This window comes from Lytechinus variegatus, chromosome 2 (genome assembly GCF_018143015.1).
Source record: "Lytechinus variegatus isolate NC3 chromosome 2, Lvar_3.0, whole genome shotgun sequence".
NCBI classification, from domain to species: Eukaryota; Metazoa; Echinodermata; class Echinoidea; order Temnopleuroida; family Toxopneustidae; genus Lytechinus; species Lytechinus variegatus.
The window spans coordinates 44,535,445-44,562,530 of record NC_054741.1 but is presented as its reverse complement, the minus strand read 5'-3'; positions in this window follow the sequence as shown (position 1 = coordinate 44,562,530).

The window sequence follows — 27,086 nt, the reverse complement described above, 5'->3', positions numbered from 1 at the left end:
GCCAAAGTTCATTGACCCTAAATGACCTATGACCTTAATCATGAGACCTGAAACTTGCACAAAATGTTCAGTGATGCTTGATTACTATTATGTCCAAGTTTCATGAATCAGATCCATAAACTTTCAAAGTCATGATGGGAATTCAACAGACACCCCCAATATGGCCAAAGTTCATTGACCCTAAATGACCTTTGACCTTGGTCATGTGACATAAAACTCATGCAGGATGTTAAGTGATACTTGATTAACCTTATGCAGTCAGTCGGCAAGCCCCTGTGTTAATGAGCAAATGGGCAAGATTTATCCAAGTCCTCTCGTGGCTGAATTCATGTCCCTGCAAAATCTCGTGAATTGTGAGACTTTCTTTCTCAAAGAATTTAACCACTTTCTCCTGGAGTAAAATTGGTTATTTTTGTACCATTGGGAAGAGTAAATGTTACTCTTTCATATTAGTTATTTCTTTTGAATAAAATATTTTGATAAATAAGTGATTTTTTTACTAGAAAAGATGCATCAAACAGAATTTTCTTCCTCTGTTTTCACTTGCAAATTGTGCAACATTTTGTGTTTTAGGCACCAACATTATTTATATCATCAGAAAGCTCAAACTCTATACTTTCTTACAATGTCACTCTTGATATGTGGCATCTTTTAGATGGGTCAGCAGCCAGCTTTTTCCATCAAGATGCAAGATGAGATTTCTAAAATTTCTGAGTAACATAAAATCCAGAGTTCTGATTGGCTGAATAATGTTTTCACAACAACAGGCACAGCTTATTTGAAGAGATTACCACATGGTGAGTGTGACCTTGCAGAGGCCCAGTGTGGGGAACATTGGAATTTGCGTGGGTGTGTGGTCTCTGTGACCAATCAGAGTTCAGTATTCTTGTTTTTGAGCTGCTAAATGTACTTGGTCTATGAAAAGCTGGCTGCTGACCCATCTAAGATGCATCTTCTTATACAAATTATATCATATTAAAGCGTAGATCTTCAGCTTTATTATGATCTAAAAATCATTTGTGCTCAAACAGAAATCAAGTGTGAAAACAACAACATTTGTTGCATGAAAAAATCATTTTGTTTCATGTTTTATATCAAAAGTTTTCCCTATATTACAACAGTTTTTAAAAATTCCAAACACATGACCTGAAGAATGATTCTTCTTCTTTACAAAGATACCAAAAACATGAAATTTTGTTAATATTTAGAGCAGCAATGGCAGAATAAAAAGAGGTGTTTTGCTTCGCACCAAGCTCATTAATAAAGCAAAAACCCTATAGTCATGAATATCCAGTCAGTCGGCAAGCCCTGAAAAAGTAGCTTCTTTTATCCAAGTGATATTCATGACTAGGGTTTTTGCATTATTAATGAGATTGGTGCGAATTTTTGAAATGCTTAGAATGACCTGAAACGTACTCTACTTTGGTCGAAAAGTGATTTTGAGCATTTTAAAATTTTGATGCGCGCGTCGTGACCTCCAGGTGACCTTTGATGACATGACCTGATGGCCCTTGACCTGAAGTTGATGTGATGTTAATTTGATTGATTTTTGATAATTGATAATGGAGATATGATTGATAATGTGATTTTACAAAATGGCGCCTAGATGACGTCGTCATGACCTGATGACCTTGAAAAGCTTATTCTGATGTGTCCATGACAGATCCTGTAAATGACATGAAATTCAAAGAAATTGACCAAGTCCATTTTGAGATATCTTGGGGACAAAAAAATCGTTAAAAATAAATAAATAATAAGAAGAAAATTCTGACGAAATTAATAGGTGATCTGTCAAAGAAAGACCACCTAATTAAAAAACAGGTTACCATTACAAAACCCTGAAAATGTCAGACCGAAATGATTGAAAACAAGAAAGTTATGGCCATTTTAATATTTCTTTAGTTTGCAATAGAGGGCGCTTTTCTAAATGTAATGGTCCCTGATGCGTAAAAAGAATATGGATTATGAAGGATGATATCATAAGCCAGTCCTGAAAATATAAGACCGAAAGGAACAATAACAACAAAGTTATTGTCATTTTACTATTTCTTGACTTTGCAATAGAGGGCGCTATTTGTAAGTTTAACAGTCACTGATGCGTAAAATTTGTTGAATTGTGAATGGTGATACCATTATTAAACCATACAAATATGAGCTCAAAATGAATAAAAACAAGGAAGATATGGTACTGTGATCGAATCCTGGAAAAATGAGCCGGAAAAGAATAAAAACAAGAAAGTTATGGCCATTTTACAATTTTTTTACTTTACATTTCAATAAATATGACGTTTTTGAAGAAAGGCTATTTCGGATTTGAATTTAGGGCATGAAGATGGCATTTTGAAGGTCAGGTTATGCGTCGCAGATGATGGAGCAACTGTTTAACTATCTATAGCAATTTGTTAGAAGTCTGTAGTATGCAGGATACGGGAGTTTGGACAGTATTAGGAATGGTATGCAAATGACTTGAAATTTACAAAGTGGCGCCTGCACAGTCATGCATGAGTGATTTTGGAAAATGAAATAGGAGGTGCACAACTAGGAATACTGGAGACAATGCCTGCCAAATTTGGATGAGGGACGTGGCCTGGGCAGAGTTAACAAACTCTATGTGTTAAGTGAATGGGGTTTTTGGCAGAAGAATAAGATTGCGGAATAGGAATACGGAACAACAACAATGCATTGTCGCCATTGATGGCGTCAATGCAATAATGTCATATTTTAGTTGGTTTACTTTAAACCTTATAAAATTACTTTGACATCGCGCATACACTCAAAAACAATCACTCACCCAATCAACAATTGATTCAAATCAACAAATACTTTATCAATTACAATTAAAGAGAAAAAATGACAAAGTAAAGGGAAAGCTGTTGACTTTGAGGTAAATAATAAAATAAATTAAGCTCATATTCTGTGTAAAAAAAGGTGGTAAGTCACAGTGCAAATGACTATATAATGCTGGAAAAAAAACATGTGCAGCACAGCAACTTCACATCAAGAGGAAACAAACAGCCTTTGATAATAATAATACTTATAATAATAACAATACATAAGATTCGGCCTGAGCCTGAGGAAAATTGCGCAAATAATTCAGTAACAGTAATTGCAATATGCTCATGTTAAAAACACAAATTTATAAACACTTTCATTCAATATTTCATTTCATTTATTTCCATATCCATGATATCACAAAGTATATAATATAACTCATACATACAAATTACACAATTGATGTTACTGAACGATAAAGCATATAATAATAATGAACAGATTTGGATATGGGGGGAACATGCAAAAAAAGCAAAGCTTGTTACAAGGCAAGTTCCCTAAAATAACAGTTTGTAATAATCATAAGTTATCCTTAAACAGGAAATAAGTCAATAAGAACGGACATTCTTGCTATAGGTACAGTTTAAAAAAAAGGAAAAGGGAAACAATATATATATTACTACTTATATAGCAATAGAATATTAATAATAGAATAATAATAATATAATAGAATAATAATAGTGCACCTGATACTAAGAACAGAAGGAGGAAGAGAGAGAAAGACAGACAGACAGACGAGATATACATTAGAAAGGGACAAGTAGAACAGACATGACATAACATGAAGACAAAAACACAACAATGCAATTACATATAATCACATATAGGGCTAGTAAGATAACACAAGAAATAAGAGGTCAGCTTACAGATTATCTATTGACAGTAGCAACAGCATTTGAGATGACAGTGTTGTCATGTAAGCTTGCGCATTTGTGAGTAGTTTAATATCTTTGAAGTAAGAACTTTTTCAATTTACATTTAAATGAGAGAACACTGAGAGATTTTTTAATTTCGTTCGGTAGCGAGTTCCACAGTTTGGGTCCTGTATAAACAAATGTCTTTTGAGCAAAAAGAGTACGCTTTAATGGCAAGTGAATGCAGCTAGCCTGTCGGGTAGGATATGAATGGATCGAGTTATTCGAAACAAACATAGGAGAAAATATGGACGGAAGGTTTTTCATATGTAAATTATACATGAAGAGGCCTAGTTGTAACTGATATAACTCATATATCTTTAAGAGTTTGTTTCCTCGAAATAAGTCACTTGTGTGAGATCGGGGTTCAGCATTAAATATTATTCTAAGTATCTTTTTTTGAAGTAAATATAATCTGTTAAGTAACGAAGAGCAGGCATTGCCCCAAGCAAGTATCCCGTAGTTGATGTAAGGTGAAATTAGTGTGAAATAGAGCATTAGTAAATTGGTTTGTGGAAGGACATGTTTAAGTTGCATAATAACACCTATGTTACGGGCAGTTGTTTTACATACATTATCAATGTGTATATTCCAGGAAAGTTTGTTATCTATTGTGACTCCAAGAAATTTGGTCGATGTAACCTCTTCAATAACAATACCATCAAATATAACAGGTTTGGGAAAATTATTCAGGGTATTACTAAAGAGCATACTTTTTGTCTTTTGCAGATTTAAGGATAGCTTATTGGCTTTTATCCACTCTGAAACATGAGAAAGTTCTTCATTTACTTTGTCGATCAATCCAGTTGGATCAGGATGGGAATAAAAAATATTAGAGTCGTCGGCGAAGAGGATGAATTCCAAGAAATTAGAAGAGTTTCGAATGTCATTGATATATATGAGGAAAAGAAGTGGACCTAATAAGCTCCCTTGTGGAACACCACAAGAGACAACTTTACTACAAGAAGATACACCATTGACAAAAACAAATTGTTGACGATTAGTTAAATAACTACTAAGCCACTCTAAAGGTCTTCCTCGAATTCCATAGTGTGACAATTTACGTAATAATATATTATGGTTTATAGTATCGAAGGCCTTGGAAAGATCTAAAAAAATGCCTACAGTATGGTGAGAAGCGTCAATTGCCCTTGCAATTTTATCAGTAAATGCTAAGAGAGCATGAGATGTGCTATGTTTCTCACGGAACCCAAATTGTTCTTTATTCAGAATATTATGTTTATTTAAAAAAGTAATTATACGAGTATATACGATTTTTTCAAGGATCTTTGATAGTGAAGTTAATAATGAAATTGGCCTATAATTAGTTACTAAGTCATTGTCACCTTTTTTGAAGACTGGTATGACTTTAGCAACTTTCATGTCTTTGGGTACTTGACCATTAGAAAGGGACAAATTGAAAATATAAACTAAGGGGTCAACGATTTGGTGTATGACATTTTTCAAAAGGTAATTATTTATCCCATCACACCCGGGACTTTTATGGGAATTCAGTTTACTTACTATAGTGATAATTTCATGAGCACTAGTAGGCTTGAAAAAAAAAGCAGTTGGGGTTAGGATTTGTTAGGAAATCATGAAACTGTTTAGATGAGTTAGGAATCGTTCGGGCAAGATTTTCACCAATACAAGAAAAATAAGAATTGAAAGATTCCGCCATAGCGTGGGGATCGTCAATAGTTTTACCATCAATATTTAATTGAGATATTTGAGTGGTCTTTTTAAATCTATTAAGTGCTTTATTTATTACTTTCCAGGTATTTTTCATATCGTTTTTATATAAAGCTAACTGATGTGCGTAGAACTGCTTCTTCGCCACACGTAATAAAGTTGTTAAAGTATTCTTATATTTGACATATTTCTGCTTTAGGTCAGGTTTAGAATCAGATTGATCGCATATATATCTGTAGTATAAATTATTTTTCCTGTTAATCGATCGCAATAAAGATTTATTAATCCACGGAGATATCGGAGTTTTTTTACGATTAAATTTCTTTGGTTTGACCCGAGGGATGGTATTATCGACACAGGAGGTAAAAGTGGTCATGAAAGAACCATAAGAGGCGTTCGTATCTTCGCTAGAGTATATGGTGGACCAATCAGTATGAGTTAAATTATTTTGTAGGGTGATGATGTTTTCATCGGTGAATTTATACTTGTTAGGTTGATTAGAGCATTTTTGAGAAATTGGTTCAAATGGTAAATTAACAAAGATTGGATAATGATCAGCAATATCAGTAACTATAAGTCCAGTTCGAAGCAAAGGATGGAAATTCATAAAAATATTGTCAATAAGGGTTGCAGAAGTATCCGCTATTCTAGTGGGTTTGGTTATAACAGGAAGAAGCGATAAAGACAAGAATACATCTAAGAAGTCTTGAGTTGCCCTTTCGTTGGTACATGTAAGAAGGTTAATATTAAAGTCTCCCATAATTAGACAATCTTTATTAGTTATAGAAGGTTTTGACAAAATATTTTGAATTTGTGAATTGAAATTATTACAATTGGATTGAGGGGGTCTATATATAACACCAACTATCATGTTCTTACGTCTGGGGATGTGAACTTCAACAAACAGAGTTTCGATTGTGTTATCGATATAAGATATGTCTTCTAAAATGGAGAAATGAAAGCAGTTTGGTATTAAAAGCGCAACACCGCCACCCCTTTTCAATAATCTATTTTTTGTGACAATATTATAATCGGGGAGTGAGTATAAGTAATTAGGTGTTTCACTAAACCAGGTTTCGCTCAAACCAATAATAGAGGTCTTAGGGAGATTTACGTTTTCAAGGAAGGAACGAAACTTGTCAAAATTGCTGTGAGCACTTCTAATATTTAAGTGGAGAAAAAACATGTCATTTTTCCTCTGTGAGTCTATGTAATTTTTGAAATGATTTTCTGTTAAATAAGAAGACGAAGGGATTTGGGTGGCAGAGTCATTAATATCATAGATGTGATTGACTTCTTGCACATAATTGCCAATTTCTCTAATGATATGGTCTTCAAAAAGAGCATTATTCCTATCAGAGGGGGGATGGGTACTTAGCAAGCTTTCTGAGAAACTGTCATCATCTACTGTCATGAAAGGGAAGCTATAAGAGTCGTTCATTTAAAGAAGGGGGGAAATACCGTCACAGTTATAGAGGAAAAAATGAAAAATACAAACGTTATTGCTGAGTGCTGACATCCCGTAATTGCCTTGATGTAATAACAATTGCCCAGTGATGACACATAACATAACGACATACACGTAGGTAAGAAATGGAAGATAAAGATGTAAAAAAGACAACATGCAAAGATACAGAATACGTTTAGAACAGGTGCAAAAAATAAGTGTACTAAAAAAAAAAAAGTTGATCCATAGCGAACGTTAACAACATACGTTAATGCCAGAGCTTCAACTATGCGAGGGAAAAATGAATACCATCGACAACTGTTAGGGAGAAATGCGTGAAGGAAACGGTGACCGGGGAACCCTAGGAGCCTAAGGTAAAGTGGCATGCAATCAGGTGGGTGTTTGCGAGGGGTGAGGGAATGGAGAGGATGGAGGGGAAGGAAGGAAGGGGGAAAGGTGTAGAAAGGGTCAGCTTGAAAAAGACCTGAAAGGTTATAAGACAAGAAACCCTTTCAACAGCCATCCTATTTATATAAAAACATTAAATTAGAAGAACACGGAATGCATCGTACCCAATTTGCACGAATGCATTTCCCCATAATTATATATGAAGACATGCAACTATAAGTCCTGTGCCAGCCCTAGCAACATGAGACAATAGATTCCCGTTTGGGCAAGTTTGCAAGGCATTAAAATAGTGTGAAAAGCAAAATAGAGGGTATCAACAGCTAGTGGTGACATTGTTATGTAAATAGTAGCCTACATGTATATTAGAATAGTAAATTAACATGAATAAGTTTAAGACTGCCACAGGTGAAGCATGATTATAAATTGTAGAGAACAAATACAATAGTATTATAAGACGCATTTGGTAAACAAGAATGTAGCGTTGTAGAGACGAAAAAAGGGGGTTATAGAATAGAATAATGCATGTACTCAAGTTCGTGAACCTTTTAAAGGAAAATGAAACCCTTGAAACAAGATAGACTGTGCGAAAACAGAAATCTAAGAAATAGATCACGAAAGCCTGAGAAAAAACGAACAAACAATAAGAGAGCTACGAGCACCCGAAGTTTAGATCACTACCGTAATGCAGATCCCCAAGTTGGCAATGCGACAAAAGTGCATGATGCCACATGCAAACAGCTTTCCCATTACTTTTCTACATGTTTCACTTAAAATAGCTCTTTCATCACATAAGATCATGAATTCCCTCCACAGGAGAGCATGTAACAAACATTTTTAAAGAATTTAGTATGGATAAAGAGTCTGTATCACCATAAGAAAGAGTGAAAAAGGCAATTGGGGGGTATTTTATACTCCATCACAGGGAAAGCGGCTCACATGCGACACCACACATCCGTGTCGCACCGCCAACCAGAGGACCACCATAGCATCAGTGACCGCAATATTCAAACGCTCCCAACCCTCTCACTACACGTCCGATCCCCCAAACCTCCTCTGATCCTAATCATCCACCCCCCCCCCACAAGCCCTCCCATTCCAAAAGTCCCACTCTCCTTCAGAGCGGGGTCATTCTGCTTGTAAATTAAAGAAAATGAAAACGCGATAAAGTGAAGGATCATGTATAAACCGGTAAGCAAGGCATTGAATTGATGCTGCAGCCAGGAGGGTTACAGTATATCAATACATACTACGTAATTTATTATGTATACAATACATTAAATAATGGATGAACATCAAAATAGAATTGCCACAGATGAAGCTAACATAGCTTACCGTGAACAATATAGATTGCATACAAGAGAAGCAAAATTTGGGTTACATAATCCAATTTAGAGGTAACAAAAATGAAGCAGATGTGGCATTTTACAGTCATTCAAACGCGAGGGAAATGTCAATCCATGTTGAGGATTTGAAAAAAAAGCAATCCTCAGTGTAACCGTTCATACTGATTCATACGATGATTGTGTCGGCCATAAAAAAAAAAAAAAAAATGGCGCGATAAAAGTGGTTTGAACGAGCAGGAATGCGAGTGGAAAAAAAGGGAACAGACGGATAAACACATCATGCTTTAAGCATGATTACATAATACCTTACTACTTTTGAAAAGTGTAAGATCCTTAAATTAACATCCGAATAGTTGATCTATAGCAGCATTTAAATAGGTTAGTGTAAAGTTGAAAGAGATTGAGTAAATAAACAGGCTGCTTTAATCGGTATACTGATTCAAAACATGCAATATAACGTGTATACCAAATCCATTCACGGATAACATACATGAAGCACAAAAACATCCATTATTTGGGTTAAAAAAAAAGGACAAACCAATCGCTCGTTCAATCATTGCGAATGGCCGGTCACACCAACTGGTGTTTGAGACACAGAAATTTCTGCATTACGCGGTATGCTTCAATGCATGCAACATAATACCAGTATCCATTCTTGGAAAACACACATTCATGAACTGTAGTCAATAAAATATGTCAAATGAAATACTGTCATAAAACTGACTTTGCATTGATCAGCAGCAGGGGGCAAAATTTCCAAAAAATACTAAACATTTCAGGAAATAAGAAGAGGAAGATGAAGAAGGGAGAAAAAAAAAAAAAAAAAAAAAACATGACAACCAATGAACGTGTATTTCACATGTGCAAAATGACAAACCAGTCGCTCAAACAATCATTGCGAATAGGTCACATCATCTGATTAATCATATAATTTTCTCCACCATTCAAAAAAGAGATCGAGAGAGTAAGGAAAGATTATTCTGAGTTGTTCGTTGCATATTATGAGGCACTACTTATGTCATTTTGTATTTACAATCAGTTACAGATCTCACTTTTGAATAGTGATTTCAAAAGTCATATTCCTGGGTATGCGTAGCACCATGCCATAGCTAGCAAAAAATATCAATTTAAAGGTACCAATTTAATGATATCAATGTTCTCCATTACTGAAAATGCAAAATGCAAAATGAGACGGCCGCAAACACCGGAATGATAAAAACATACTTTCACTTTCCAAATAATTGTTGGTTCTTACAAGGCATATTTCATTCAGTCGATATTTATATCAGCAAGTAATTAAATCACTGCAGAATGAACATAAGTATGCGAGTATAGTACAAGTATAGTATTCGACACCCGAGTTTAACAAGCAAAATTTGTAAGTCTGCATAATTCTTGAATTGCAATAAGAAAGTTTTGAATATCAGTGTCATGCTCAAAGGCAAATCATGGTAAATTAATAGAAAGTGAATGATGGCAGTTTATCTTGCGGTTCCATTTTATAAGAGACACTGAAATCGTGGAATCCAGATCATGGGTACGCGTATCACCAAACTAGCTGGCAAAAAATACCAATTTAAACTTACCCAGGTCATGGGTATGCATAGCACCATGCCGTAGCTGGCAAAAAAGTCAATTTAACAGCACCCTGATAATGATATCAATGTTCTCCATTACTGAAAATGCAAAATGAGAGGGCCACACTATATACTTGCAAATACCATAATGAATAAAAAACATACTTATATGAATGAAACAAGATTTTCACTTTAGAAATAACTGTTGGTTCTTACATGGCCAAACGATATTTATATTATCAAGTAATTAAATCACTGCAGAATGAACATAAGTATGCGAGTATAGTACAAGTATAGTATTCGACACCCGAGTTTAACAAGCAAAATTTGCAAGTCTGCATAATTCTTGAATTGCAATAAGAAAGTTTTGAATATCAGTGTCATGCTCAAAGGCAAATCATGGTAAATTAATAGAAAGTGAATGATGGCAGTTTATCTTGCGGTTCCATTTTATAAGACACTGAAATCGTAGAATCCAGATCATGGGTACGCGTATCACCAAACTAGCTGGCAAAAAATACCAATTTAAACTTACCCAGATCATGGGTATGCGTAGTACCATGCCGTAGCTGGCAAAAATGTCAAATTAACGGTACCCCGATAATAATATCAATGTTCTGCATTACTGAAAATGCAAAATGAGATGGCCGCACTACACTTGCAAACACCAGAATGAATAAAAAAAAACATACTTTTATGAATGAAACAAGATTTTCACTTTAAAAACAAATGTTGGTTCTTACATGGCCAGACGATATTTATAAATTATCATCAAGAATCACTGCAGGATGAACCTAAGTATGCGAGTATAGTCCGAGTATAGTATATTCGACACCCGAGTTTAACATGCAAAATTTGTAAGTCTGCATAATTCTTGAATTGCAATAAGAAAGTTTTGAATGTCAGTGTCGTGCTCAAAGGCAAATCATGGTAAATTAATAGAAAGTGAATGATGGCAGTTTATATTGCGGTTCCATTTTTTTAAGAAGACACTGAAATCGTAGAATCCAGATCATGCGTATAGCACCATGCATGCCGTAGCTGGCAAAAATATCAATTAAAAGATACCCATAGACAATGATATCAATGTTCTCCATTACTAAAAATGCAAAATGAGAGGGTCGCACTATATACTTGCAACACCATAATGATAAAAAACATACTTATATGAATGAATGAAACAAGATTTTCATTTTCCAAATAATTGTTGGTTCTTAGTTCATTACATGGCATATTACTTCCAAACGATATTTATATCGGCAAGTGATTGAATAGCTGCAGAATGAACTAGTATGCGAGTAATATGCGAGTACAGTATTCGACACCCGAATTTAACATGCAAAATTTATAAATCAGCATAATTCATGAATTGCAATAAGAAAGTTTTGAATGTCAGTGTCATGTTCAAAGGCAAATCATAGTGAGTTAATAGAAAATGAATGATGGCAGTTTACCTTGCAGTTCTGTTTTTTAAGAAGACATGAAAATCGGGGAATCCAGAATCAAGAAAGAGCTACTTCGATTCGGTCCAGGCCGTCCAGGGATGCAGTGGTCCGGCGTCCCTTGCGCCGGGTCTCGTCTGTAGGATTACTCGCGTTCCATTGACGATGATTCGCGTGGACATGTTTCTCTCCTTCCGTAGGTGATACGCGATTGACGCCAGCCTGCCGCGTTCCCGCTTCATCGCCGGCGGTAAGTCGGTGCGGACGGTAATGCGAGGTGTCGAATAGGCGTCAGCCGACGGGGGCAGAACTCTCTCCCGGTCGTTCATCCGGCCAAATCGGGCAATGATGGGGTCTGGGGCGTCCCTCTGCTCCCTTCCTTCAGCGCCTCCGGCTGCGGCGGTCTTCCGGCGAGGTAGCCTGTGGGCGTTGACAAGGGGGATCGTGTGGAGGGTTTCATCCGGGGTTACGTCAAGCAGTGAAGTCATGACACCGTAGCACACCTTGTAGACGTCCTCGTTGACAGCTTTCGGAACACCATAAAAGAGGAGGTTCAATTTCCGGTCGTGTATCTCGTATTGTAATAGCTTTTCTTCTAAATCTTTCTTCACCTGGTCAACATGCTGAATCATTTCTGGCAATTTTTTTTCTTCAACGTCATCAATTCTCTCTGAAGTGTGATGCACACAGACTTCAAGTTCAGAAACTGTGTTCTTGATTTGCAATAGGTCGCGTTTTAGCGTTGACATCTCACCAATCACTAGGTCAAGCTTAGCATTTATTTGTTCCGTGCTCCTGTCAGCCGCTTCTTTCATGCTAGTTAGCATCGCAACTAGGTCCGCGGGGAAAGGGGTCGCACTCTCACCGGACATTGGGGCGCAGTCAGGAGTGTACGTGCCATTTTCAGAGTTCGCAGAAGTATCCGCCGACAGGTCACTCATCGAGGTACTTTTCCTGACAGATTTGGTGGATTTATTCGCGGTTTGAGTCCTTGTAACTGGTGCTCTGCTAACTTTCTTCATGTTGAATATCAAATGAAGATTGAAAGTCAAATACGAGGAAAGATAGGCTCAATGTCGATGATAATTCAAATAAGTTCAGGAGATAAGTAGAGAGCTCCGACAAAACACGTCCGTTCAGCTCAACAACATGGCGTATATATGATTTATTATTTGATATATTATTTGATATTACTACATCATGTATGTCAAATATCAATTAAAAAATTTGAAAACTTCAAGATGTAAGAATCTCCAAAACAAGGATTTTACATCTTAAAAAGAAAAAAAAGAGAGAAAGAAACAGTTCAACTGAAGTGTGATTTATAGACTGCCGAGTTCGCCCTACGATACGGCCGAGTTACCCATGCAATCGTATACACAATACATGCAACTGCACAGTGCAATGCGCTGTGTAGTCCGCTGCCCGTACGGCCTGCTATAGCACAAAACTGATGTGCGCAGCTTTTAGCGTTGAGGCAAATCATGGGAAATCAACTTTATTATCAATCGTAGGATATATATTTCCATGAAATATTATTAAAAAATACTTCAAAATAGTGAATAATACTATTACATTCACCAGATTAGTATTAAATCTTCCGGCCTCGAGCCGAGTCATCGAGGCCGCATGCTACGAGGCTGAGGACGAGTCGGAGTCACAGCATTACGAGGCCAAGGCCGAGGACTGGCAAAGCCGGCCTCGAGACCTCCAAGACTGGTAAAGATACATTTGAATCTTAACTTTGAAAGTTAAAAATTGTTATTAATATTCAATCAAAATATGATACTGTAAATTTTATATATGTATTTTTTCCTTCTCCCTCTCTGTAATTGCATAATTTATTCTCTCTTCTTTCTGTTCTTTATTTTAGCTCCACTCATTTCTTCATCATGTTCATCTATTCTTACCCTTACTTCCTGTACTTTTGTTCATTCTCATCTCTTTCCTCTCATTTCTGCCCCCCCCCCCATAACATGAAAAACACTGTATTGTTATTCCCTCCCTAAATTTCTCTCTTATTATCTATCACTCCTTTTTCACTCTGTCATCTTTATTCTCCTCACTCTGTCCATTTTCGCCCCTTTTCAACAATTGTCTGCCTTAATGTTCTTTCACTGTTTATCGCATGATTTTATACTGTGCAATATCGTATTCATGTAACTCATTATTTGTATGTATTACTCTGTATTATGAACGCACTTTTTTCTTGTAAACTGGATGTAATTCAGCCTATGTGCTGCTATGATGAGTAAATAAACTACTGCGACTACTACCCAAAGGTGTATTGAAGAACATTATTCTTAGCATCCAACAAGGTGTCACCATTCACAACCTACATGTATATGAATGAGGGTACAGTACACACTAAGGGGGGAACAGTATTAGGACATACTCCAGACACTATCAGGAGTATCAGTTTATTAGGGCACGTGTAAAGGAATCAGTTTAAAAGTATCGGGGGTTCCCAAAAGGCCACAGAAGTCTAAATGGCATTTGTCTTGTACATGTACATGTATGTTTTAACAAGAGTGTCGCTGAGGCAAGCACATAATACACCCGCCTGTAACATGGAAAATGGAGTTATTGGGCGGGCAAGAAAAGTGGAAGGTGGTGAATTGACCTTTGACCTTCTGACCTCAAAATCAATGCTGAGATCTATGCTAATATCATACACACCAAATGAGCCTAGGTTAAGTTCAACTAAAGTTATCGCATTAACAAGGACTTCAGAATGGTAAGATGAAAACCTGTCACTGTGATCTTGACCTTTGGCCTTTAGACCTCAAAATCAATAGGCTTCCTGGGATCCATGCTAGTATCATACCCACTAAATTCTATGAGCCTAGGTTAAGCTAAACTAAAGTAATCACGTTTCCAAGGACTTCAGAATGGTAAGATAAAAACATGTCAGTGTGACCTTGACCTTTGGACCTCAAAATCGACAGACTTCCTGGGATCCATACTAGTATCATACACACCAAATTACCGGAGCTACCAAGTCTCCTGCATTATGCGTGAGACTCAAGCATTTTGGACTCTTGTTCATCCCCTCACATCTCTGTCTCACGCAACTATCACAGCCTATCCCCATATACATTGTACACAATGTCTGTGATCTCACTCAGATTCACAGAAAATCTCACGCATTAGCTGGTCTTTGAACTTGGCATCTCTGAATTACATGAGCCTAGGTTAAATCAAACTGTAGTTATTGTGTTTACAAATACTGCAGAAGGGTAAGATGAAAATATGTCACTCTGACCTAGACCTTCGACCTTTTTACCTAAAAAAAAGGTAAGCTTCCTGGGATCCATGCTAGTAACATACACACCAAATTATATGAGCCTAGGTTAAGTTAAGCTGAAGTTATCGCGTTTACAAGGACTGCAGAAGGTTAAGATGAAAATATGCCACTGTGACCTTGACCTTTGGATCTCAAAATCAATAGGCTTCCTGGGATCCATGCTAGTATCATACACCAAATTATCGGAGCCTAGGTTAAGTTAAACTAAAGTTATCACTTTTACAAGGACTGCAGAAGGGTAAGATGGAAATATATCACTGTGACCTTGACCTATGACCTTTTGACCTCAAAATCAATAGGCTTCCTGGGATCCATGCTGGTATCATACATATCAAATTATATGAGCCTAGGTCAAGTCAAACTGAACAGACGGACACCAAGCGTGATACCATAATACATCCCATCTACTGTAGACGGGCATATAAAAGTAGAACTAGCACATCAATGATGTGGAGCTGATCCGGCATCTCGCAACGAAATTTCACACAATTTTAATTTCAGCCCAGTTGACACTGAAGTGAATTATATTGGTGACATAAATTGAGAATATAGAACTGAAATTGATGAAGAAATTACATAAAAGCATTTTTGGTGACGTATGAATGAATTTCATATAAATTAAGCATAAATAACTTTCTGGTCAAAATTTCTTAACTCAGTGAAGAACCTTGGTGAACCTCATGTAGCTCTCAGATGAAACAAAATAATCAATTCAATCAACAAATAAACAAGAAATTTTGTGAGTTTTGAAAATATATGAATAAATTAGCATATATAAATTTCAAAATTCTGTGTTGAAATTTTGTATCACCACCTCGGGCTATAAAGCAAACAAAATTGAAATTGATCGACAAATGAAGAAGAAAAAATATTTTTGTGATTTATCACATTTTGCATAAATTAGCATAAATAATTTTCTACTGAAAATTTCAAAATTATGTGTAGAAGTTTGTTGAACCTCATGAAGTTCTACCAGACTGAAGAAAAAAAATCAAAATCTGTCAACAAATAAAGAAGAAGAGGCATTTTCTGTGATTTCTGAATAAATTTCGCATTAATAAGCATAAGTAATTTTCTACTGAAAATTTCAAAATTCTGTGTAGAAGTTTGGTGAGCCTCATGAAATTCTACCAGATGGAACAAAAAAAAATCAAAGTCGGTCAACAATTAAAGAAGCATTTTTTGTGAATTTTTAAAAATGCGCATAAATTAATTTCACATAAAAATTGTTCTGGTCAAAATTTCAAAATTCTGTTTAGAAGTTTGGTGAACCTCATGAAGCTCTACCAGATGGAAGCAAAAAATTCAAAATCGGTCAACAAATAAAGAAGCATTTTTTGTGAATTTTTAAAAATGCGCATAAATTAGCATATTTAATGAATTTCAAAATTCTGTACAGTAGTTTTGAATCCCCCACCTAGTGCTATCATATAAAGCAAACAGAATTGAAATCGGACTTATAACGGCAAAGAAGTAGCATTTTGAAATTGTGGACAGACGACGGACACCACGCCACGGCATCAGCTCATTTGGCCCTTCGGGCCGGATGAGCTAAAAACAAGGATGAGTTTAGGTTAAAATATTTACGTCCCATATTTTTTTCTGATATAGCATGGATGACACAAAGCACTTATAACCCCACATATGTGTATCACATTAACTTAGCTGAAAGTAATACCAAATTAATTCATCACTTTTGAAGTGAAATATGCAATTTTGTTGTAATGTTCATATCAAGCCAGAAGGGTATTGAATTAAAACTAAATTGCTTTCAAAAATATATATTGTTGGTTGATTTCAATGCATCAATTCACAGAAGCATTTGTCATTGATTTTAATTTATTTTGCAATTAAGAGATTTAAGGATTCACTCAAGATTACAGCACTTCTAATCTATGCAGGAATTTTCTTGTTTTGGAAAATACAGCTAAATGTTGATATAAATGGATATAACACTAAAAACTGTCATGCACTCATGACCAATTTTTTTGTGGTGGCTCTTCCTTTAACCAATGTTCCTTCATCCTTCAAAACAAGTTCGACTTTCCCTCAAAGGACACATGTTTCACTTGATTAGTCATGCATATCTCTAATCAGGTGAGCTTGCTGGTCCGTGATGGACCTGATAATCAACCCTCTGCTACCATCAGATTCTACCACAGCTCAGACCCGCTCACTCATTCACGATTATGATTATCATTGACAGCAAAGATGCGTGACTCCCGATGATCATCCCCATGCTGCCAGGTGAGTGGAAACACATGTATGAAGCATTAATCTGAAATGTGTTGTTACTGGAGTAAGGGAAAATACCTATTCCAATAATAGCTCCTATTATATCCCTTACGATTGTGGGCAGGTCCAAGCTATTTGACTTGTGGGACATTTAGAGACTTTAAAGTTCTGTAACTTAAAAAATAAATGCACAACAGAGAATCTTTTACGGATTTTGGAAGGCCAGTCGTGACCTCTTTATTCATAAAAAAATTAGTGATCTACAATCCCATTAACGATGTAATATTTTAATTAGTATGCACTGTGACGTACGGGACCAGACGAAAGCTCATTTTTTTGAAAAAAAGTTTGTCATTAAAACTCTGTGAATTGGAATAGGCTGGAAATCTCTCACTACCATGTTTTCATTGTGTATCTTATTAAGTTCCAATAGCCATGAATGAAATGATAGAACTCATTGGTGTTATTATGTAATAGCTCAAAATATAAACAACCGCGCTGTGACGTACGGGACATGTGACATACGGGACATTTGTCCATGTGTAAAACGAATGGGGAAAGTGAAATTTCATCAAAATTTATAATTAAATTGATGCAAACCAAAGAAAGTTAAGTTTTACATGGTTTATCATGATTGATATATATTTCTCTAATAGCATGTAGACACAGCAAACACTTTACGACCTTATAAATATCATGAAAGAGACCTTGCAAATAATTCCATGTGTTAAACAAATGGGGAAAGTGAAAATTTCATCAAAATTTATAATTAACTGGATGTAAACCAAATTAAGTTTTACATGGATTATTATGATTTATATATATTTCTATTATAGTATATGATTAAACAAAACATTAAAAAAATGTCCTTATAATTATGAAAGATTTAATTAATGAATTAACTAATCAATAATAATTAATGTTATTTATTACAAATAGTAACTTTATTATCAGCCTTTTACCAATATTCAACCTCTGATGTAATATTATTTATTTCAAATTACATTATCTTTGCTCCTTATTAAAAAATAACCCTAATTAGAATTACATAGAAATCCTATGTATAAAGTATTGCATTTCCCGTACGTCACACGTTTGTCCGGAAATCACAAAGATTCATTAGCTGATATCATTAAACAGGAAGCTAATTTATATTACAATACATCTAAAAATTAAAGTGAATTTAAATTTTTGGATGTATTGTAATATAAATTAGAACTTTCCAAAGTGTGAAGAAAACTGTTCAACTTTTTCTTAATTAGAATCTAAAAAAACAAATGCTAAATTGTGACGTACGGGACACTGCCTGTTGGACACCACATAATTAACTTAATTAATTTTCAAAATTATTTTTGTCTCAAATGTTTGCATGAACTTAGTACTACAAGTCCCCACAGAACTATTTTCAAATACATAATTTGCATTATCTGCAGATCAAAAAATGTGATGTCCCGTACGTCACGCTAATTAATGATTTCTTGGAATCGTGACCTTGGGCATTCATTAACTTTACGTTTTCAGAAGAAAAAAAATATAGGGGAAAAAACTTCAGAGTATAAGCTTCAAAATGACATACAATATGTTAGATTTAAGCAAAGATTTAATTTTTGCTTCAGAGGGGACAATAGCTTGGACCAGCCCTTGTTGCATTGAGTGTACACAAGGAGAAAAAGAATAGTTTTACTACGAAAAACGTTTGCCGTGAAATAGTTCATTTTCCTTGCTGATGTCACTCATAGTCTATTTTTCCCTAGGGAAAAAGTGAACTATACATTTTTTTAACCCCCCCTATCTCGCGATTCGCGAGCTGTGCGGCGCGATGCGAGCAGAGCGCTGCTCAGCCAAACGGTACTCCACTGCATGCATGCCACGGGAAACTTTCGGCGAGCTGCACTAACCAGGTGCGCTCACTAAACAGACAATCCATACGGCAAGACTTATTATTTTCTCAACTTCTCAACGATTGTTCTATATCAACTTATTAAAAATTGTTTTGCTGTAAAATAGTATGAGTGGAAGGGATATATTAACAAATATACAATGACCCATTCTCGGAACAGGCTAAACCTATTCGCACTCAGGAACATCACATAGTACTACATGTATTCTCCCTCTGGCCAATGGCCCTCAGGAGAATAGTATCTAATGTTCCTTCGATGCGAATAGTTTTAGCTAGATCCTTGAGCGTCATTGTATATTTGGGACAATAGCTATACTATGAATACCCGGCCAACATTATCAACTATTATATCCCTCTTATGAATATTCATGAGTATTCTAGATAATTGATTGGTTAATTCATGATCATGTGACAAAGTATACTTTCAATAGCAAAACACATCGCTGCAAATAGCTCCGTATAGTTTTATTCAACATGTAGCTCCACATGTTTTTTAAACAGTGTACTACAGTGCGTATCAAAAAAAGTTTACACATTGAAAAAATCCTGTAAAATTATGCATTTGTAATATCTTGAAGATTTTTCCACATTTTAACATTGGCACAGGTCCATTAAAGCAAATAACGATATAACTGTCAAAAATATTTCCGCTTGAGTTAGCACCACTTAATTTTGAAAAGTTAGTGAAAAATGATTTGCGCAGAACATTGAAATAGTTATGCGAATAAAAGTAGACCGTAATCATGAAGAACACATGGAATTTAGCTAGTAAATTTAATTTGAAGATATCTTCTACCTTGTTGGACTTGTTTCCTTGCCCAAAACACTTCGAAGAGTGCATTTCACCCCACACCACTCCCTCACACAACGAGCCCATCGTGACGATATTTGCTTTACACTGAGGTGTGATTTACATGGAATGGCTTAAGCTTTATTTTCATTATGTTTATCATTGCTAAACTTGAGAAAAGTTTGAAGAAACAAGTATTAAATGAAAAATGAAATGTAAACCCACTTTCAATGATAAAAACTTAGTAAAAAAATACTGGAGATGTCTGATATAAACTTTTCTTCAGATTTAGTTATGTCCTCAGATCCAGCTGGCACAAATAGGGTAAAGGTTGTGCTTAAAACGAGTTGAAATTTCACTATGGGTGGCAAAATTGTTTAAAAATGCTGGAATGTATCCATTTTATTTCAATTGACTAAAAGTGCAAGGGAAATGTATGATAAATCTTTCGTAGGGTAAGTTTGATTTCGCCCTTTCCTCTTGACACAGCATGAAAACGAGCATTTCTGCGCAAACAGATTTCTGTGAGCTTTACAGAAATGGACTGTGCTCACTAAAGAGAAACATTCTGACAAAACTTTTATTTTCATTGGATAGATGAGACCAAAACCAAAGATTATATGTGCAAAAATTACCCACATGTTGCATATTTTTAAATTCCCAGGGCTTTTTCAAAGTGTAAACTTTTTTTTGATACGCACTGTAGTGCGCATGCTCATGCTTGATATATGTTCTTTAAATGATGTTGAACTGCACATGCTCCCTGACTTGACCTGATCCAGATCCGTACCGTTTTAATCTGCAATAAATAAATACAATACTAGCGCTCACGCCACTCAAATTACTTACTGACAATCTAAAAAGTCAGTATGGAATTGGGTCTAGATTATCATGCAGAAAATATAATTCCATGACGGCCATTCATACAGGATTATTCAATTATGAATAAACATAGTCCTGAGTCAAGATCTGATAATGTAATTGTGGTTAGCCTGCACGTTAAAATTTACATCTTGAGTGCAACTGCAGCGGCGGACCTCTCATTTACTGTAATTGGGTACATGTAGAAGCCGCGCACAGCCTACCTAGGAACTGGTAAGCATGAGCTCAACAGACGACAGGCCTACATTGTAGGACTCTGGCGATGTTAGAATTGGTCTAGATTGGTTACACATCAGCAATTCTACAAGTTAAAGAGGGATATAAAACAAATATATCAGACGTTCACTTTGAAAGCATAGTAGGAATTATTAATCCTGGCAATATAACATGTACAGTATTGTTTTTATTAGGAGAGGGCTATAAGTAGGTGATTTTCGGTTTTACTGTGCCAACAGTTTTTTGTATGGGCAAGTCCAAGAATTCGCGCACGTTATGTATGGGGCATTTCAGAGTCTTTAATGACCTGAAAAATAGTGTTAAATGACTTTGATTAGATTGAATACCCTCATGATGGTAGACATGTAGGAGAAGAATAATCATGCAAAAAATGGTGACATATGACCTTGACCTTGAACTTTTAGAGAGAAAAGATGTGTTGTTACATATGGGACGCAGAAAAAAGACAATTATTAAAACATTTTTTCAAGTTGAGAATTCTCTGAGAGTATTTCATTTGACAACTTGTAATTTAGTGTGATAGAAGTCACAATACTCTAGTATAAGGCAAGATTCATGTAATAAGCCAAATCCCTCTAATTACAGACTCTAATTAAACAAATTAATGACATGTTACGTATGGGACATTTTGTCCCCATAGATAGAGAGTGTACAAAATTTTCCCCATAATTCAAAAAATTGAAATAATTTAAAATATGGAAAATAACAAGAGTTTCTTTCTTTTAAAATGTTCTATTGAGACAAATTTGATATGACTGAAAAGGGAAATTAGCAATTTCAACATTTTTTTTTGTTTTTCATGGTTTCATGAATTTCTTATGTATATTCTTTTTCTATTTTTTTCATATTTTTAAATTTTCACAATTTTTTTGCTTCGATTGTTTCCACTATTCAGTATTCATAACAAATCAGTCTTTAAAAACTAAAGAAAAGGTAAATAATCACTTTTTAGAGTACTCTTGCTTTTCTCCATTCACTTTGTACACAAATCTCCCCATTGGCATTGTGTGTAAATGTCCCGTGCGTAACATGTTGTCCCATACGTAACAAATTTTTAATTAACAAGGCAAAAGCGATTTTGTGTCTCGCCCACTTATGAAAATAAACAGAAATATCCTGATTTGCGAGGGCAGGCAACAGAATTGTATCCAAATTGTATTCATTGTGAAATGACTGGGATAGAATAACACTTGTCATATTGAGAGCCTTGCATGTACATGTAAACTTTAATGTTGACCTGAAAATGACCTTTGACCTCACCATGTGACCTCCGACTGCAGCATAACATGCAGGTCGCCTAAGTACATCTACCATCCAAATTTTGTTGAAAAGTGACTTACAGTTGCGGAGTTAGGTGTCATAGGAGAGTCTTGCATGTAAGCTTTAACGTTGACCTGGAAATTACCTTTGACCTTATCATGTGACCTCCGACTGCAGCATAACATGCAGATCCCCCAAGTCTATCTACCATCCAAGTTTGGTTGAAAAGCGACTTATGGTTGCGGAGTTAGGTGTCTATAAGTGAGTCTTGCATGTAAACTTTAATGTTGACCTGAAAATGACCTTTGACCTTCCCATGTGACCTCCGACTGCAGCATAACATGCAGGTCCCCCAAGTCCACATACCATCCAAGTTTCTTTGAAAAGTGACTTACGGTTGCAGAGTTAGGTGTCATAAGAGAGTCTTGAATGTAAACTTTAACGTTGACCTGAATATGACCTTTGACCATACCATGTGACCTCCGACTGCAGCATAACATGCAGGTCCCCCAAGTCCATCTACCATCCAAGTTTGGTTGAAAAGCGACCTACGGTTGTGGAGTTATGTGTCATTAGATTTGTGACGGACGGACGACATTTGATCCCTAAGTCTCGCCTTCACCTCTGATGGGCGAGACAAAAAACGACATAGTTTGCTCAATAGCAGGATAGCTATTATTCATGTTTTCAGGCACTCTCGATATAAACTAACATAGGAATATATACTTTATTGCACAGAGATGTTAATATGTGCATTGGGCTCATTGTTCTAATTAAGGCATTGACATTGGTTAATATTGAAAATTATTGTCATAAATGAATAAATCAACATAGAAAACATTAGAAGAGCTACATTATTTATGTTTTCAGGCCGATATAGACAATACGTCTACTTTGACATAGAAATCTATTAATTGCAAAGATATGTTAATTAGCGCATTGTGCTAATTATGCTAATTACAATAACATTGGGTAAAAGGGAAAAATAATGTCACAAAAGAACTCATTATTGAAAACTACATGTATTGGATAGGTGTATTATTATGTTTTCGTGCATTCTCAGTATAAAATGACAAAGGAATATATGTATTGCACATATGATAATTAGCAAATTATGCTTATTATACTAATTACGACAATTACATTGGTAAAAAAGGGAAAATAATGTCATAAATGAATTCCTCGCCATAGAAAGCCATAGGATAGCTGTATTAATCATGTTTTCAGGCATTCTCAATATGAAATGACAAAGAAATATATATTTTTTATTTATTAGACACATATGTTAACTAGTGCATAATGCTAATTATGCTAATTACAGCGATTACATTGGTTAAAATTGAAAAATAATGTCATACTCATAAATGGATTCCTCACTATAGAAAACCATAAAAGGGTTGCATTATCAACGTATCGGGCATTTTCTGTATAGACATCCAAAATTACGTATACCGGTATATTACACATATGATAATTAGCTCATTATGCTAATTAGGCTGATTACGATAATTGCATAACTTATTTAAATTATTGCTATGTCTATGAATCGATTCATCGTCACAGGACCTCTTAGAAAAATGTTTCCAATCTTTCTGGTTTAAGAGAAGTAGCATATTACATATTGCAATATGCTAATTAGATGATTATACTTATTAGGCTAATTAAAAAAAATTGCTCAGGGTTGCCAAGGTGGCAACAAAGATTTAAGGGGAAGTTTACCCTGACAAAAAGTTTATTGTAAAAATAGCAGAAAAAATAACAAAAAATATTGCCGAAAGTTTGAGAAAAATTCATCAAATAATTAAAAAGTTATTAGAATTTCAATTATTTGATTTGTGACGTCATATGCGAGCAGCATTCCTACAGAGCGAATGGTAAAAAGCAATGAAATGTCATTTTCTCAGAAAATTGAAAATGGTTTTCACTGTAACTTTTGTATATCAATAGACAAATCATTTCACACCCGATCATGAAAAGAAAACAAAATTAAGTCATCAGGAACCAACCAAAATTTGAAATTCATACATTTTATATTATATAACACATGGGGCAGCTGTAGTCTTGAGGACGCAATGATGATGATTTTTTTAAATATGTCATACATTTCTTCATCATTGACGTCTTGACACTCTCTCCATAGTGGCTTCAGCGAACGACCAAAACAAAGATGGATTCCCCCAAAAAATCCATCCTTTTAAACCGAATTAAAGAGCATTCATTTAATTTTATTAATTCTTACACCTTCCTACGCCTAATGCGTAGGAAGGTTTTAAATATTACTATTTAAAAATGTAAAAAATGAAGATTTCTTACCTAATTGATGCCGCGTAGACCCCTCGTTCCACATGTAAACAACGGAAATACAATAGCGTCGACCCTTGAACCGCTTATGTATGACGTACTTCCGGAAAGCAATGCCGTCTTAACGAACAATTTAGAGATAAAAAATCTTATTTAACAAATATCAAAATTTATTTTGTGATCATAAATAATTTATATCAATATTGATATGAATTATTTATGATCACAAAATAAATTTTAATATTTGTTAAATAAGATTTTTTATCTCTAAATTGTTCGTTAAGACGGCATTGCTTTCCGGAAGTATGTCATACATAAGCGGTTCAAGGGTCGACGCTATTGTATTTCCGTTGTTTACATGTGGAACGAGGGGTCTACGCGGCATCAGTTAGGTAAGAAATCTTCATTTTTTTACATTTTTAAATAGTAATATTTAAAACCTTAATGCGTAGGAAGGTGTAAGAATTAATAAAATTAAATGAATGCTCTTTAATTCGGTTTAAAAGGATGGATTTTTTGGGGGAATCCATCTTTGTTTTGGTCGTTCGCTGAAGGCACTATGGAGAGTGTCAAGACGTCAATGATGAAGAAATATATGACATATTTAAAAAAATCATCATCATTGCGTCCTCAAGACTAGGGCAGCTGCTCGTTTATGACGTCACAAATCCAAAATTTTTAACTCTAATAACTTTCTTACTCTTTAACGGATTTTCCTCAAACCTTCACCAATATTTTTTACTATTTTATCTGCTATTTTTACAACAAAGTTTTCTTCAGGGTGAACTTCCCCTTTAATAATTTCCTTCAATACCCAGATTTACAATGATTTAGAAGTTAGAACACAAATCAACACAAAATGCAGTTGTACCGTACTTAACATAACAACTTTTCCAGGTATATTACTGGACTAATAGCAAGTGCGAATTAGTCTTGATTGTATTTCTTATAATTGTCATTTTTAAAGCACTGAAATAAAGGAGTCCGGCGATACACTACAAACCCATGATAACTAGTTTCCCTTTCCACTAACTGCCCGAGCGATCTGCCAACCCTGCCGGGCCGGATATAGGCTGGCCACCGAGGCCGAGCCGCCTGGTTGGTTACGGAAAACGGGCATCAGCACGAACAAAAATAAACGACAGAGAATGGACTAAGTTGCTGATTTCACGATATCGATAATGCAGAATTCTTCTTATTATTATTTTACCGTTAAGATGTACTCACCAAAGAGACGAAATTTCGTTGCTGACTAGACGACTGTCAACCCATGATATCTTAGCTTCCATTTTCACTATACGTTAGCACAAGCACTCAGACTAAACTCGATGACTCAGTTAGAGTCGCGCACGTATCGCGCCGCGCGTACCGGCACCGGCAGCGAATATTTTTTCCGTACATGGGAACGCTATGGCTCATGAATTATTCATAAGTTGAGCTAAAAAACTGAAGTGCGCAGGCACTTGGACTGGGCGATCGTTCTAAAGTAAATTAATTGTACATGAACGAATGGACGAGCACTCTCCCTGACGCTTTCTCAAGTTTCGATTTCTCTCTTCGCCTCTCTCTCTCTCTCCCTTCATCTCTCCCTCTCTTCACACACGCTCTCTGTTTCTTTATGAATGAACTGACTCGCCGTAATGTCCTCGTCACCCCCTCCATCTAAATCAGGGGCCGCGGAACCGGGGGGCTGGGGGGCTTCAGCCCCCCACTTTTTTCCAAAACCGTAAAAATGGCCATATGATTGTGATTTTTAGCATGGTCAGCCCCCCACTTTTGGCTCAGCCCCCCCCCCCACATTGAAAACCGTTCCGCGGCCCCTGTAAATCTCTGTTTCTTTCTCTATGATGGCCAAGTTCTTTGCCCCCCCCCCCCCGTCTAGCATACAATCTCTCTCCCCCTACCCAGCCTCTCTCGCACCATCTCTGTTTCTTTATGAAACATGAATGAATGGACTCAAGACTAGTATTGCCCTCACCACCCCCCCCCCCTCCATCTCAATCTCTGTTCCTTGGGCTATAATGGCCAAGTTCTTTGCCCCCCCCCCCTCTAGCAAACAATCTCTCTCCCCCTACCCAGCCTCTCTCGCACCATCTCTGTTTCTTTTCATTCGATTTCAACGAAGTTCTAGCATGAACAACTCTGTTCTACTTTACGTGGGATTGGATCAGGTGGTTTTAAAGATGTTTTGATTTTTGGTGATTTTAATTATCCCGAGATTGATTGGAAGTCTGAAACATGTATTCCTGGTGTAGAACACTCAGCCTTTAAATTTCTTGAAAGCACGAGGGATGCTTTCCTTGTACAGCATCAACAAGAACCAACTAGACACAGACAAGGCCAGCGCTCTAACATCTTAGACTTGGTTTTTACTTGCAGTGAGGATGACATTTCTGAAATTAATACGACTGCAGGCATAGGGAAAAGTGATCATTGCACTCTCATTTTTGATATGAAGATTAAGGGATTTATCTCTTCCATTAGAGACAGCAAGTACCTGTTTAACAAGGCAGACTTTG